This window comes from Rattus rattus, chromosome 6, assembly GCF_011064425.1.
Source record: "Rattus rattus isolate New Zealand chromosome 6, Rrattus_CSIRO_v1, whole genome shotgun sequence".
Lineage (NCBI taxonomy): Eukaryota > Metazoa > Chordata > Mammalia > Rodentia > Muridae > Rattus > Rattus rattus.
Genome location: NC_046159.1, coordinates 99,864,280 through 99,880,658, shown reverse-complemented (window position 1 = coordinate 99,880,658; position 16,379 = coordinate 99,864,280). Strand labels below are relative to the sequence as shown.

Below are 16,379 nucleotides of genomic sequence, written 5' to 3'. Positions count from 1 at the left end.
GGGAGACAGTGCTGAAACCCGTCACTGCTGCACCTGGGCTGACAGTCCTCCTGGGCAGTTGTCCTTCCATCCAGGGGTTCCTCAGTCATTTGTTAAGGCCTGCGGGGGTGTGGTGGTGGGGAGTGGAGGATCAACTGTCTGACCCTTCCAGCCTGTTCTGCCTGATCCTAGTGGGCTATGGTGGCGAGAGGGAGCTATCAGGCCTAGGATGTCAGGCAATGGGAGCTGGCAGGCTTGAGATGGACCTGAAGGGCCTGGGGAGGCCTCAGAGATTAGGGCTGAGTGCTACTATGGGTGTGGCACAAATGTAGACTTCATTTCTCATACAGTGTAGAATAATCTTCTGTGATTTTTAATCTTAGGTATACTCTGTCTAGTATGAATTGCTAATTGCAGAACTCCTGTCAAATCCTCTGCTCTGCGTGACACCTACACCTTAGAGTGACTTTTGGCAAACATTTTTTATGAACCTGCTTTGATGCAGTTTGTAGATCTATTTGCTGAGTGTCTTCAGTGACGAATCTCTGACTTCTTGGTTTTGTCTCAGCCTTGCAAATGGGTGGAGGAGAAACTGTGGAGAAGGAGGAGAGGTAGACATGTAGGTCAAAAGACTGCACGAAGCACCTGGAATAAGAGGGGCCTCAGGTTAGCTCTCATCTCATTCAAGTAGAGCAGTAGGTGAGACAGGATGGGGCCATAGTGGTCCTGTGGCCTCTCCTTGCCTTCTGGTGTTAGGGTGGATCAGGGTCAGTCATCACCATCTTGTTTAAAGGGATACTGGGGTACAGTCTATTTTTTAAAAACTAGGTCTTTTGGTTGTCATGGTCAAGTGCTCAGACTTTAGACAGGGTGGAAGGTGAAACAAGTGGAGATGGGTCTCAGGGTTAGGAAGGACACTGGTGAGCAATGAGGATCTGGATTAGAACAGAGAGGTGGCCATCAGTGGTGTGCTGGGTTGGCCTGGAGTCAGAAGCCCTGGATAGAGTCTCGTCTCTGCTTTTACATCTTGGGCCTTGGATGGATTCAACATTCATTGTGGTTTGAGTGTGAAATGTCTCCCATAGACTTACGTGTTTGAGCATTTGGTCCCTGGCTGGTGGTGCTGTTTGGAAGGTTGCAGAATCTTTATGTGGTGGTGGAGCCCTGACAGAGGATGTGGCTCTTTAGGGCCAGGTCTAGAGCTTTTATAACCTAAGCCCACTTCCTGCTTTCCCTCTGCTTCCTGAGGGGGAATGTGATATGACTCGTAGGCTCCTGATCCCAGGTCTCCCCGCCACAATAGACATTGTCTCCCCAGGACCAAAATAAACACATTCTTCCTTAAATTGCTTTGTCAGGGTATTTTATCATTGCAACAGAAAAGCGACTAAGGCAACTGTCCTTTTCGAGCAAATATATCTATTTCGAAAGCACTTATTTCTGTTCTTTTAATTTTAGTGGTGAGATACTTTAAATGTTTGCATTCAGTAAAATGCTTTTAATAAAATTATAATGCGATACAGTTATGCTACTCACAAGATAATTACAGGTTTTCTAAAATGTTAATTCATGCTATATCTTAGTGGGACACAGGTTTTTAAATTTAGTTTGGTTTTTATTAATACTTTGTAATCAAAGTAAAACAGTGGTAGTAAAATGCAACTTAAAGCCCCAGAGATCAAAGCTGTCCCGTCTCTAGTCTCCCAGGCTAGCTTTCCTGGGGCAGCTGCTTTGGATTTTTAGTTTTCTTCTCAGACGTCATGTATTTAGAAGTCATATACTCATGTTGCTATTTTTTGGACAGCTTTAGATAACTGATTTGGAGGTTACCCCTTGCAGTCTACCCTTTATCCAGGCCTTTCTGATTATTTTTTTCAGTGTAATCAGTTGACAGTTTTTGGTCAACACCCTTGCCAGTATTTCTGTAATTCCAACCATGTAAATAACATTGACTTCTCAGCAGATGGTGAGCTCTGGTTGTGTTAACTTCTTGAACACCATTTTACTTTCCTAAGGGGAAATAAGGGGAAAGTTTTACCTAACTCAATTTTAAAAATTATATTTCATGTATGTATGTATGTATGTATGTATGTATATATGTATGTATGTATGTGTATTGAAGATATGTTTATGCTATGATGTATGTATAGAGGTCAGAAGACAAGTTGTGGGAGTTAGTTCTCTCCTTCAACCATGTGGGTCCCCGGGATGACTTGGTAGCCAGCACCTTTTCTTGCTGAGTACCTGATCCTTGCTCAATTTTTCAGGTTTTGATTGCCAACTTTCCCCAGAGATCCTGGTAGGTCTTCAAACAGGTACTTGTCAAGATCAGTTCTCCAATATCCCAACACATCAGGTAAATTGTGGCTTCCATTTCTCCTCATAGAACCTTCTCACTCCTGTTTGAGTTGAGTTTTCTTTGGATTGTTGGTACATGCCATCTGACTGTCTTAGACTGCCATTGAGCACTCTCTGGTTAGGTCTTCTAGTTTCTTTGTTTTCCCCATGGATGCCATGCTGTGTGCCCTCCCCAGCTCCCAAGGGTGTCAGTCGTCCTATTGAAGCCTGTTTAAAAGGAGGCATCTTAGAGTTCTTATCTGCATGAAAAAAATGCTGCTGTTGTTATAGCCTTGGCCCTTGTTTGGGAAGTGAATTCTAAATTCTTCTAATTATCAGTTTTGAAAGCATGAATCAGTTGTTTTCTAGATAATGAGAGATAATATTTCTTAACTTTTTTGTAGGGAACCTATAATTTCTATCTTATAAATTTAGCACCATCAAGTTCAGATTGCTCTTTCCTGGGTTCAGTGGGGGTATATCTCTCCTTTCTTTTTGACACCGCTTTTCTGATGGCTGAAGTTGTAGCTTCCTTTTTTTTTTTTTTCCTTTCTTTTTAGTCAGAACCTCCTCTGCCTTTTCTGTTCTAAAATGTGTTAAAATCTTTATCTTGAAATCTCCTGTCCTGTTCTCTTCACTTTTATGGGGGCACAGACTTGAACATTTCCTTGAAAAAAAAAAAACCAAAAAACCAAAAACAAAAGACTTATTTATTGATTTTGTGTGTGTGTGTGTGTGTGTGTGTGTGTGTGTGACACTACTAGAGTGCCTGAGGAGGCACAATGAATGTATCACAGGGATTACAAACTGTTTGAGGTGGGTGTTGGGTCCTTCAGAGAAGGAGCAAGCATTCTTTTTTTTTTTTTTTTTCCTTTTTTTCTTTTTTAACTTGAGTATTTCTTATTTACATTTCAATTGTTATTCCCCTTCCCGGTTTCTGGGCCAACATCCCCCTAACCCCTCTCCCTCCCCTTCTATATGGGTGTTCCCCTCCCCATCCTCCCCCCATTACCACCCTCCCCCAACAATCACGTTCACTGGGGTTCAGTCTTAGCAGGACCAGGGCTTCCCCTTCCACTGGTGCTCTTACTAGGCTATTCATTGCTACCTATGAGGTTGGAGCCCAGGGTCAGTCCATGTATAGTCTTTGGGTAGTGGCTTAGTCCCTGGAAGCTCTGGTTGGTTGGCATTGTTGTTCATATGGGGTTTCAAGCCCCTTCAAGCTCTTCCAGTCCTTTCTCTGATTCCTTCACCGGGGATCCCGTTCTCAGTTCAGTGGTTAGGAGCAAGCGTTCTTAAATGTTGAGTCATCTCTCCATCCCCCATCTTGTCCATTCTTGATTCCTTAATATACTCAGGTCTTTTATCTTTAATAACCGAATCTCTTGGGTAAGAAAAAGAGAGACAGAGTAGGGCCAAGTACCAAAGAAATGGAAGAGAGAGTGAAGAGTTCATTATGGAAATAAGGTAACCATGGACAGCCCTATTACTTTACTTTTTATGGTGCCATGGATTGAACCCAGAGCCTAACACATGCTAACACACTCCACCATTGAGGGACACACTGAGTTCCAATGAAGGACTTTGTGACAACAAAGAACTTTATCCAGGAGCAAAACAAATCACACCATAGTCCAGACTGGTTCTCTGTCATGTAATTTGTGTGGACACTGTAGACTAGGGAATTGGACTTTCACTGTAAATCATTATTGATGATGGAGATTGATCAATGGGCTACCACCACAGCCTGTTTTTAAACTGTGGCAACATCTAAGAGTTTTACGCTTTATGGCACCTAGAGTGCTACCTAAAAATACAGGAGTATGAAATAAAGGACATTGATTATGCAAAACACATTTCATCCCGTGCTAAGAGGCATGGCTCATTTCCACCAGAGACTTGCCACCAGCATCTTAGAAGACAAAAGGTAGAGCCCAGTGCAGTGGGTATGACAGGAGTGGGACCAAGCCTGAATATGATGATGTGGGTGTAACATAGCACAACGAAGGGAGGAAAGTGTGGATAAATGCTTTTCCGTTTTCATCTTGTCCACTTTTTTCTTCCTTCGCCTCTTTTCCTCTTCGTAAGTGTGAAGGCGCTGAATGAAAGGTAAGCACAATAGGTTGTCTGTGCTGTAGACAGCCATTACAGTGAGTTTGCTTTCGTAGCCAGGCATGCCATTTCTTGCCCACTTGCAAGTGGATATCAAAGCGGCGGATCATAAAAAGGACAGGCTAAACCATGGCATCCCAGCCTTGGTCAGCCGGGAACCTCAGACCAGATTTTAAGGAAATTGCATTTTCAAGACTCACCAGGAAAGTCGTGCCTATGAACCCACAGAGACTGTGGTGGTGCACACAGACCTGCATAAAGCTCAAGGGAGAAAAAAAAACCCAGCATAGTGGAGGGGAAGTGAGTACAGAGTCCCACCTCTACCCAAGAAACTATTTGAAAATGACAGTTGCTGGGAGAAGGGAGTCAGTTTCCATCAATGGAGCTACACAGGTGTATCAACCACACCCCAGGCCAGGCCACACGCTTAAGTGTAGACTCACACAAAACAAACTCCATTTTTTGTTTTTGTTTTTTTAGTGGACATTTTTCCTTTTTCTTTTTTTCATTTTAGTCTTTAAAGAGAAAGAATATGAAGTTGGGTGGAGAGGGAGAGGGTGGTGGCCGGGGGGGTGGGGCAGGGGAGATCTGGGAGGAATTGGAGGATAGTAAAGAAAATGATAAAAAACCATACTGTGTAGAATCCTAAAACAATAACAAAAAAAAGTCTATCTCAACTCAGACCAGCTGTGGACACCACTCTGTCCCCAGCACACCAGTGCTGCCCGACTGCTTCTGTTGCAGTTGGTGTTATAGCTCTGCCTTTGTTGTAAGTTTCTCTCGAGAACACTTTATGCTTGTGCCTCAGTGACCTTCTCTGTTTTTCTGATGCTTTAGCAGGGCCATACAGAGATATGGAACATATACTTAAGTATTGGGCAGAGAGACTTCTAGAATAGGCATCCAGGAAGGCAGAACTGAACTTTGCCAGACCGTCAGATGGCCTGGATGTTTCCACTCTCTTTGCCTTATGACTGATGCCCAAGGGATGCTGCCAGCTACATAGATGGTTCTCAGAGGATCGTGCTGCTCCTGGCGACCTTCAGAAGCGGATGGAGGAGGTCATAGGTACAGGAGTAGTTTCTTTCTTGTTAGAGCTCCTGGAGTCCATGGGAAGGAAGTGCCTGGCACCCTACAGAAGGTCATATTGATGACCTCATGAGCTCTGGCTCCTCTTGACGTCGGTGGGTCTCAACTTTCTTTGCTGTATAAGGAGAAAGCTGAAGATTGCCTCTGGCCTTTGCACTAGACTGTTTTGAAGTTCAGGGTCAGATGTGTGTGCTAAGACCACATACCGGTTTTTTTTTTTTCTCCTTCAGAATGAAATCAAACCCTCAGCTTTTAAATGAACTTCTGTCTCAAATGGACACAGGGTGGTATCACAGGGTGGTATAGCAAGTATCATATGCTAAGAAGCAATGAGCATAACCCCCCCTTTTCAATACTGAGGGGCATTGTTCCCTAAACTGTTGATCTTCTTGAGGTTAGGGCCCCTGCTTGTCTTGTTCTAGAGAGTTCTCAGAGCTGTCCACAGATGTTAAAGTGAATGCTGGCTAAATATTATTTGTTTTCTTTCTTTAGCATCTAGCACAGTGCCAGGAAAATAATAAATATTTGTCAAATTGAATGCTGAACATATGGTATTGTAAGTATTGTGAATGTCTACAGTCGCAACATTAGCAAGGTAAGGATGTAAGTATTGTATTTTATTTTCCCTACGGGGGAAAATGTTATGTGAGATGAAAACCTTCCAAAGAAGATTGCAATGCTGTTTCCACTACTCATCACTTTCTTCATCCTCGGAATTTCAATTCCTGTTCTCCCCGGTCACGAGAGAAATACACAAAAGCTTCCGGAATTACAGAGGCTACCTGCCCTCTCTCCTTTTTTCTGACTTTTCTATATGAGGGTTGTTGGAAGTTAACCAAGGGTAAAAGAAATATCTGTAGGCCCCTATTGGGACACTAATTAGCTATTTCTTGTCCAAGAAATGATTAAAAAAATTCTTCCGAGAGAGCGTTCGTGTTTGGTTTGGAAGATAATCCCTCTCCTGTCTCAACATCAGTTTTGATAGCTGACATTCTCAGGTGTCTCCAATTAGCTCAAGAGGGGTTACGACATTTAAAGGAATTCTCAAAGAAAAATTAATTTTCATTTGCTCTGACTTAAACAGATACTTCTACATCTCTTCAGGGTGAGAAAGAAGGATGCTATAAAATCTGGCAAAAAAAATTAAAAAATTAAAAAAACCTGAAACAATTCAGTTTCCTAAGTGCTTGGATGGGAGCAGTCGGATGCCACCTCACCTGACACTTACTGGAAAATGAAGTTGCTGTTTTAATTACAGTTGGCATCCGTGGTTCCCGGAGCAAGGGAAGTCAGCTTGCTAGAACATTTCTGTTGGCACCAGAAGGTCAGGAAGTTAGCAAGAATGCACTGAAGGCAGGCAAGGTTGTACTTTCCTATTAAAGCCCAAATTTGCAATTTCTCCTGTAATCTCATCTTTGTCACAAGGAGATGACTGCTCTAGGTATTGAGGACCCCCTTTCCTACAGGGCTTTGGGGGGGTATTAGAAACAGGAAGTGAGCAAGTCACATATCAAGAGGTGATGAGGGATCACTGTGATGCAAATGTTCAGAGAAAGACTAAGTGGTTATGGGCCAGGATGGAGAAAGAGAATACCAGGCCAAAGGGCTGCATTGTAGGACATCTGGTTTGCAAGAACATGTTAGGGGAGGGCTATGGGTCAAAGCTCTAGGGATAAAGTGTGGGTAGAGGCTAGGGGTGTTGTGTGAGTAGGAGGATTAATGAGAGCTGAGGTAGGCTGAGTGAGAGGGAGAAGGTAGAGTCTTGTGTTTGGGGCTGAGGTCTTGATGCCTTAGATTTAGTGGTTTTTCTGATATTTTTAGAATACTTAGACTCTTACTTGGGAGGCTATTGCATAAAATGGGTAGAAGAGGAGTGTGCTGTTAGAACCTACAGCATCTCCTCCCAGCACCCTTGTCTTCTACTGTGTACCCAGCTCTGGAAGTCAATGGTAAACCACTAGATAACCACAGTTATAGAAGTGGGCCAGCATGAGAGTGACATTTACTGGAAGATTACCACATACTTAGTTTATTTTCATATGTGATCTTACACTGTTTTTGTCTTATTTATAGTGGATATTGGACACCCTAAGTTCAATTGGTATTTGGTGTGACAGTCACAGGAACAGTATAGGAAATTAGTCAAGAAAAATTCTTGGGAAATTTGAAATTGAAATTACTCAGTTTTACTAGTGGCTATGTCCAGAGAACGTGGCCCTAGCTCTCCCCGATGTTTCCCCAGAGGATGTGTGGGAGGCTAGCCAGGATTTTTGTTGACAAAAGGGTAGTGGGTATAGAGGCTCTAGGGCTGCACAGGTCTATGCCAGATGTGCCAGTTTCCACATATCATGCGCCCCTGCAAGGTTCCACTCCCCAACCATAGCTGAGGTTCACAGATCCTCAGCAGAGAGTCCTAGGTAGTTGTGCAGGCAAGAAGGAAAGAGCAACTGTCAGTCAATATAGCACTTTCTTTGGGCACAGTAGTTATAAAGTAGTCACAGAAAAATGTCTATTTCATAGGTGCTTTGTTCACTTAAGTCTTTTCTCCTGCAGGGTATAGTCTTATTATTTTAAAGTTAGCTTGAAAAGAGTTTTTTAAAAGAATATTTGTTGACCTTTGCTTGAGCATAATTTCACATAAATATATAATTATACAATGGGCTAGATGTCTAAAATATTAGGCCCAGGCTCTAATCCCTGAAACCTGTGAATGTGGTCTTATTTGGAAATACAGCATTTCCTGATGTAACTAAGGACCTTGTTAGGATATCATTCTGCATTTTGGGTGGGTTTTGTAGCCAATGGCAGGTGTTCCTATAGGAGGATATCCACAGAGATCCAGAGATGCATGGCAAAACATGCCACGTACAGAAGGAGGCAGCGCTTGAGATGTAGGGATGCTGAGAATAGCAGATTAGGTAAAGCCAGAAGTGAGCATGAACAGATTCTCCTTAGGACAGTACAAAAAACCAGAATGCTGACATCTTTCTTTTGATGTGATGCCCCAGAACTCAGAGAAAATAAGATTCTGATGCTCTAAGGTACCTGATTTACAATAATTTGCAATGTCAGGCCTGGAAAAATATAAAACCATGGCCACAGATTCCTCTCCCATCTATTACTGAGCTTGGTCAGCTACCCAAGTAGTTGCTTTTTACATTTAATTTTTTCATGTGTATGAGTACTTTGGCAGCATGTATGTCTGTGTATCTTGTGTGTTTCTCGTGTCCTAGGAAGCCAGATTTGGATGTTAGATCCTCTGGAATTTGAGTCATAGACAATTTCGAGTGACCAAATGGGTGCTGGGAGTTGAACCTGGATCTTCTGGAAGAACAACCAGCTCTCTTAACTGCTGAGCTATCTCTGCACTGTCTCTTTAGGAGCCTTCATTGTTCCTTTCCTGGGAGGATTTTTATGCCTACAGAGTCAAATCTTCATGTTTCAAGTTCAATTTCTTTTATGCTTTCTACCCTCTCAGTGCCTATTGGCCCTGGGATCTGTACTTACCTGAGTGAGTCCAGAGTGAATCTCAGGACATAAACAGATCAGATCTCTGTTCCCTAAAGTCTCTGTCAATTCCGTCTCACCACCTTGTGCCCCTACTGACTTTTAAACTAAAGCTACCATGTTTAAGACAGCTGTTTTATTGATATTGTTTCAAGCAATGGGACATCTGGTCAACCTTCTTCCTGGTTGTATTTAGATGCTGAATGCTAATCTCATTATTCTTCTTTCTGTATTTCCCCACTGTAAAGTCATGTCTTAGGAGGAGTGGGCCTTGTAACAATGTTCAGAATCATTGGTCTTCCTAGGCCCCTTCCTCTCAGTTGCTTATTTTCTGTAGAAGTTGACTATTTATAGCCTAGTAGTCGTCTTCAGATGTCTTTGGCATGGCATAGACATCTGTGTCCATTCCTGCTCTTCAGCATTGCAAATATGCTTCTCTATGGCAAACAAGAAGATTGGACTAGTTTGCCTGAAACATCAGTTGATTTGGGACCCTGAGAAAGGACAAAACCCAAAATTCATTAAAGAAATGATTTCTTTATACTGGAAACAGAAGCCAAGGGCACACACCATCTTTCATATCGGGATGCCATATCTGGAAACATCTTTAGGGGAACATTTTAGAGCCCATGCTGTGATGAGATTTGTAAGAGGCAAATGTCAGTTCTTGATTCCCACATCATCACTACTGATGGGAGGTCAGAGACTCACCTGTTGGATGCTCTTTGTGGGGCAAAGGCTGGCAATATTCTCTAAAATTAGCCTCTTGTCTTCTGCTGCCGTCATAAATAAGAAGCCTTCCAGAAGGATGGTCACCTTCACCTCCAGTGACCTAGAAATGTCAATTGCAATTAAGCATCAGGATCTGAGATGTGCTAACCATATTGTTCCTCTGGAGGATGGGATGGCCATGCATGATATTTTCATTATTGAATTAGAATTAGAGAATTTCTTGGTGGTTGGCAGTGAACTCCTGCAAGATCCCATAGTTACGTTTAAAGAAACCTCCAGTTGTCTTCAAGCGTTCAGTTGGTGACAAGGCTGACTGCCCTGTCAGAGATTCCCTGAGGGCAGGGATTATACTATGTTTCATTCGTTCTGGATATTTGGCATGTTCTTGGTAGCTCAGAGAGGTTCAGGAACTGCATACTGATTGCTATAGTGTTCTACTACTATGAAGACACACCATGACCATGGCAACTCTTATAAAAAGCAAGCAGTTAATTGAAGCTGGCTTACAGTTTCAGAGGTTTAGTCTATTATCATCATGGCAGGAATCATGGTGGCATACAGGCAGGCATGGTACTGGAAGAGTAGCTGAGAGTTCTATATCTTGATCTGCAGGCAACAGTAAGAGAGAGACTCTGGGCTTGGCACCAGATTTTTGAAACCTCAAGCCCACTGCCTGTGGCCCATGCCCTCCAACAAGGTCACACCTCCTAATCCCATGGGGGCCATTCTCATTCACATCAGCTCCTTGGTGAATGAGCTATTTTTGACATGGAGGGCTGGTATTTCCATTCACTGTAGATGGCAGTGGTGCAGATATCTGAGATGCTCCACAGTAAGCATTCGTATTCCCAAATGTACTTCGTTATTTAACTTAGTTCTACTCACATTAAAAGTTTTTAATGGAGAGATAAGATGCATATGGTAGAGAGTTCAAACTGTGGGAAAAAGCTCACTTAATTATTTGATTCCCTATTGCTCAATGAAGGTCTTATGTGCATTGCGGGTCATTTTGAGTCATTCATAGAAATGGGTAAGAATGCGGTGTGGTCTTCCATTGCATGAACAGAATTTGTGGATTATGCATCTTTTATCTACCACAAAAAGCTCACTTTTATGAATACGTGTCCTCTATTGCTCAATGCAGATTTATGAGCACCTTAGGGGCAAGAAGCATGGGAGATTATCTCTAAAACACAACCATAATGAATGGGTGAGATGAGGCAGGCACAGTCTTCAGTATGTAGCTCAGATTATGCCCATTGTACACTCACATCATTGGGCACTTTTGAATCAAGATCTCTAATACCCAAGAAAGATCTCTAATGCCCCCTTCCTGTCAGCTGTTTCTGCCAAATGTAACTACTCTTTTGACTTCCATCAGCATAGATTGGTTTTGTTCTTGAGCCTTATAGAAATGAATTACATAGTATGTGGTTTTCAAAGTCTGGCTTCTTTCACTCAATATTATGTCTGTAAGATTCATCTAAGTTGCTAATTGCTGTGAAGCAGCAGTTTGTCCTTTTTATTGCAGGGAGGTATCCCATTATATGAACACACCACAATTTATTTATCCATTCTACTGTTTGGATAGTTTCCAGTTTGGGCTATTATGAACGAAATTATTATGGATGTTTTTGTTCATGTCTTTAATTGCACATCTATTCTCAAAGTTCATGTTTTTCTTATAAGAAGGGAGAGAACAGAGAGAAATAATAATGATCATAATAACTGAGCCTTATTGAAAACTTACGGTATGTCAGGAATTATAGTAAGCTATTAACGGGGTGCTCTATAACCATAGCTTGAACATCGTTTTTTTAAAATTGCTCCATCACTATGCCTTCAAGCTTCTTACCTTAATTAGGAGAAACTTAAAAGCACAATGACCTTTAAGTACAAACAGAGTGCATAATCATGGTCTTATTTTACCTTTTGATTATTGGCCCTCTAATTTTCTCATTTTACATCATCTGATGTAAACTTTTTGGTTATTGGCCCTCTTCCCCTGGTGCTATCCCATCTCTTTTATAATAGGAACTTTATGGTATTGGGGTTCAGTCTCAGCACCCAGAAGTCCGAGATGGGAGAACCTGAGGCAGCTGGATGTATTGCATCTGAGACAGATGAAGGCTGCCACTGGCTTGGGTGGATTTCTCCATATGTCTAGAGTTTTGTCTCCCAAGTGATTGTAGATCCTGTTAGTCAGTGTTAATCACCACAGAACTATTATCTAAAAGATTATATACCAGCAAGTTGTTTGTAAAAAAAACAGAAGGTATCTGCTAGAGAATTCTCTTAGACCAGGCTATCCAACCTGGCACCCTTGACCTAGAATAAAAGGGTAGGCCTCCAGATTTCCTTTACTCCCAATTTAGTTTTAGCTGGCATTCTGTAGCTCCTTAATATTAACCTTTTATTACGTTAATTCATTTTTCTTCACTGAGTCTTCATTAGCATGCAATCAAATGCCAGACTTTAAGTTTCTTGTTTGATGTGTGTTGACACTTGGGTGGAATTGTCATCTCAAACAAAATGCAGAGATCTTTTTTTGTCACCTGGATCCTCCTTTTTCAGTTCTTCATATTCTCAAACCCCTTCACTAAGTTTGGGAATCTTTACAGTAAGGTTGGTTGTACCTACTCTTGGTCTGCATGTGAATGGAGATTCTTCACCCCTATGCACATTGAATTGCTGAGTGATTTTCTATTGTATGAATAGTTTGCAGTTTGCTTTATTTAGATAAGTGTTGTTGATGGACATTTGGGTAACTTCTAGTTTGTGACAAATTCAATACATTTGTTGTGAACATTGTTTTTATTTTGATATGGGGGTCTCATTATGTTGCTCAGGTTAGTCTTCAATCCCTGGGCTCAAGTGATATCCTGCCTCAGCCTCCCAGGTTGCTGGGACTTCAGGAATGTGCTATTGTGCTAGGCCTTGGCTATCAACATTTTTATGCTCGTCTCCCTTAGACATAGGTTTTCACTTCTCCTGAGAAATGCCCACAGGTGGGACTGCTTAATAAGTATGTTTAATAAGAAGTTGGAAGTTCTCAAAAGTGACTGGACTAGTTTATATGCTTATGAGGAGGTCAGTTGTTCCGAATCTTGACCAATATTTGGTATTGGCATGCAGCTTTGTTTTCCTTACCTCTCATTTCTCCCAAGTCCATCTTCTTCCTTTTCAACACAGATCTGGGGTCTTTATTCACAGCCTGAAGCACGTATTTGAAGGGTAAAGTGAAAGCTTTCTTTCCCCTTTCTAACCTTCAACCCTCAGTGCAGGGTCAGCTTCTCTGCTTGAGAAAGTTGAGATTTTTTTTTCCTGCTCCTCTCAAATGTTTCAGTCCTTGAGTAGAAGGTCAGATCCCCATTTTCTACCGGTTTCTTGGCCTTTTAAAAAAGATTTATTCACTCTTTTATGGATATGAGTATTTTACCTTGAATATAGGTATGTGCACTACATGTGTGCCCGGTGCCTGCAGAGAACAGAAGGGGGCATCGTTCTTTGGAACTGGAGTTACAGATGGCTGTGAGCCACCACAGACTGAATCTAGTTCTTTGTAAGTTCTGGTATGAGGAACTGAGGAATTGAATCCAGGTCTTTTGCAAGTTCTCACAGTGCCCCTAAACCCAGAGCCATCTTTCCAGCCTCTGGATTTTTGGCTTTAACCAAATGTAACTAGAAAATAGGTCCAGGGAGAATGGGGGTATTGTGTGAGTCAGCCGTTGTTTCAAAAGTAACTTCAGCTTCCAGAACAGTACTGAAGTGTACTAGTATTTGTTTACTGAACACATCTTAGAACAAGGGAGGAAGCAGGCTCTTCTCTAGTCAACATTTAGCAGGTTGTTTATTAGGAATTTTTGGTGGTGTGGCCACTAATATTTTGCTTGTTTATTTTTCCTCCTGAAAAACAAAATATTGTGTGATTTGGTGAAGTGAGTATGGGGCTAGCCAAAGCAATTGGACTGAAGTTGTTACTGATCGGGAGAAACTCCTGTGTCAGCAGGCTGCTCAGCTAGCTGTCCACAGGGCTGATGGGAAGGGCTGCTTGTTTCCTCTACAGAATGTCTTTCCCACCGACTGGCAGAACTCCTAAAATGTATATTAATAAGGACTTGTTTCTTGGCATAAGGTATTCTTATTTTCATAAGTTCTCTTCCAAAAATTGAGATTTTTTTTTTAAAAAAGGAAACACCATGTGTAACCGTATAGAGAGCTAGTTTAGCAGATTATGTTGGTGGTTCCTTCCTAGAGCCTGGGAAAAGAAGACAGAGAGAATGAGAAGCTGGCCAAGGTAAGTTCAGCTGAGGGAGCACTTTGCTTTATGGAAAAGCAAAGGTCTTTGTGTGTGTGTGTGTGTGTGTGTGTGTGTGTGTGTGTGTGTTGTATAGTGTGAGTGTGGTATATATGGTGTGTGTTTGGTATATATGTGTGTATCTGTATACATGTGGTATGTGCGTGTGTGGTATTTATGTGTGTGTGTGTGTGTGTGTGTGTGTGTTGGGAAGAACAATGCATGTAATGTGAATTGGGATGTCAGTGTAAATTTGTACAGAGTTTGTGAAGCAGAGAGTAGTAGGGAAGACTGACAAAAATGACCTTATTTCAGAATTCAGTCAAGCTGTTTAAGACAAACTGTTTATGTAGAAAACATAAAAGTTGGTCTCCTAAACTCAGGTACAGAGGGTGGCATATATGTTTTCAGGAGGGGTTTGTCATCAGAAATACAAGGCATTGCAACCCTCTAACTCCCAGACGGCAGCTTCCATGAGGTCTCTGAGCACTTTCTCCATGATCTTGAACTCCCTCCCCCTCCACTATCTCACCATCCATTTTAATCCATGATGGTCTGAGCATGTGTCTGGCTTACCTTCCCAATGAGCCCGATGATTTCTACCTAGGCGCAGACATGTTCAGGAAAACTCCAGTTCTCCCCCCAGAGTTCAGTTTCATCCACTCACTGTTATCCAGTGGTGACTCCATAGCTGTCCATGATGGCACCGCTCAACAGCGTGTTCCTGAGGGGACTGTGCTGTGCTCTTTCAACCAGCTCACCGCACCTGAATGGGGTTTCATCCTGAACAAGGTTTTCAGTGGTCAGGTTCTTATATATGTCTTCCATCCTCTCTCTCAGAGCTGATTTCAGCCCCTTCCCTCCCCAGCCTTATCTTCTTTTGCTCTTTTGCTTCTTCATGGCTTTCCAAACATATTAACATTCTCTTAGCTGCTCAGATCAGCAATCCCCTTTCCTACTGCAGGGTCTTTGCACACAGTATTTCCTAAGTTCCCAACGTTCTTTCTCTTCTTCTGTAGAACTCAGCCTTGAACTTCAGTCTAGAGATAGTTAACTTTTCAGTGAGACTCTTCTAGTCCAATTGGGTCAAGTTATGCTCCTCTCTCCATTTATTTATTTACTTTAATTTAAAATTTTATTTTTTTGTAACACCTTTAGAACTCTTGAGAAATCAAGCAGACAATGCAGAGAATTTCTAGGTTAGTACTGTGTAGATTCATGTTAATACATTGCATGTGCATACTGCCTTTTTTTTCAATTAAGGAACCAATGATATGTTAATGTTGACTAAATCCCATAGTTTATTCAGATTTCCTTATGCTCTCCCTGGTTTGTTTGAGGACAGCATCCAGAACACGACATTACATTTAGTTCGTGCATCTCATTAGCCTCTTCTTGGCTGTGATGGTTTCTCAGACTTTCCTTGTCTTTGATGACCTTGGCAGCTTAGAGAAGCATTGCTCAGGAATATTGTAGGATGCTCTCATCTGTTGGGACATACTCAATGTTTTCCTCATGATTAAAGGTTATCTGTGTTAGGAAGACCACAGAAGCTATTTCAATACGTATTATGTGGAAAGTCCAGCCTGCCACCATGATGTATACTTGTTGATTGGGTCACCTCGCTACAGTATATCTGCCAGGTCCGCATGTTTATAGTCACTCTCCCTGCTTTCTAGATCATTCTTCAGAGGGAAGTCACTTGTCATAGGCTTCTCTTAAGGAGTTGGAGCTACGCTCCTCTGCCTTTTAGGAGGAAAGATTAATATAAATTACCCAGACGTTTCCTGCATTCCTATTTTGTCTCCTCTCCACTTATCAATACACTCAAGCATTTATTCGTATCAGGATGAACATATACATCCTTTATGCTTTGGGCTGCGATCCCAAATGAGTTGGTTTTCCAGCTTCATTTCTTCTACCTTTGGCAGTGGGGAGAGAGCCCTTTTAGCGGCTTCCCATGATGCATTGGCCTTGTCCCATCCATGTTTCTTTTTAACTTTTTTCTCTCTAATTAAAAAACCCTGAGGTTAACTTTCTGTCACTACGTGAGGCTCCAGAATCACCCTTTTCTTTTCCTACTTTGGTATTAGAACCAGCCAAGAGGACCCCATTCCTTTGTTGGGGGGAATTGAAAATAAAGTCTGGTGTGTCACGGAAAGGGGACACTACCCTTTAACTTTTATCATCACTTTTATTATTCTTTCGTTCCTAGTACACTGCACACATGATGCTATTGGCTTGCTTTCTTATTGTCTTTGCCCTCCTCTGACTCTGTAGCTCCACAAGGACATATATAATGTTTCTCCCATGGTACCTAACATAT

At 41.9% G+C, this 16,379-nt stretch overlaps 1 protein-coding gene across 1 annotated transcript in view; it reads left to right on the top strand.

The window, feature by feature from the left end:
• Window positions 1–16,379, top strand: part of Tmem178b (transmembrane protein 178B) — a 371,206-nt gene that overhangs the window by 45,141 nt on the left and 309,686 nt on the right. The window lies entirely within an intron of this gene.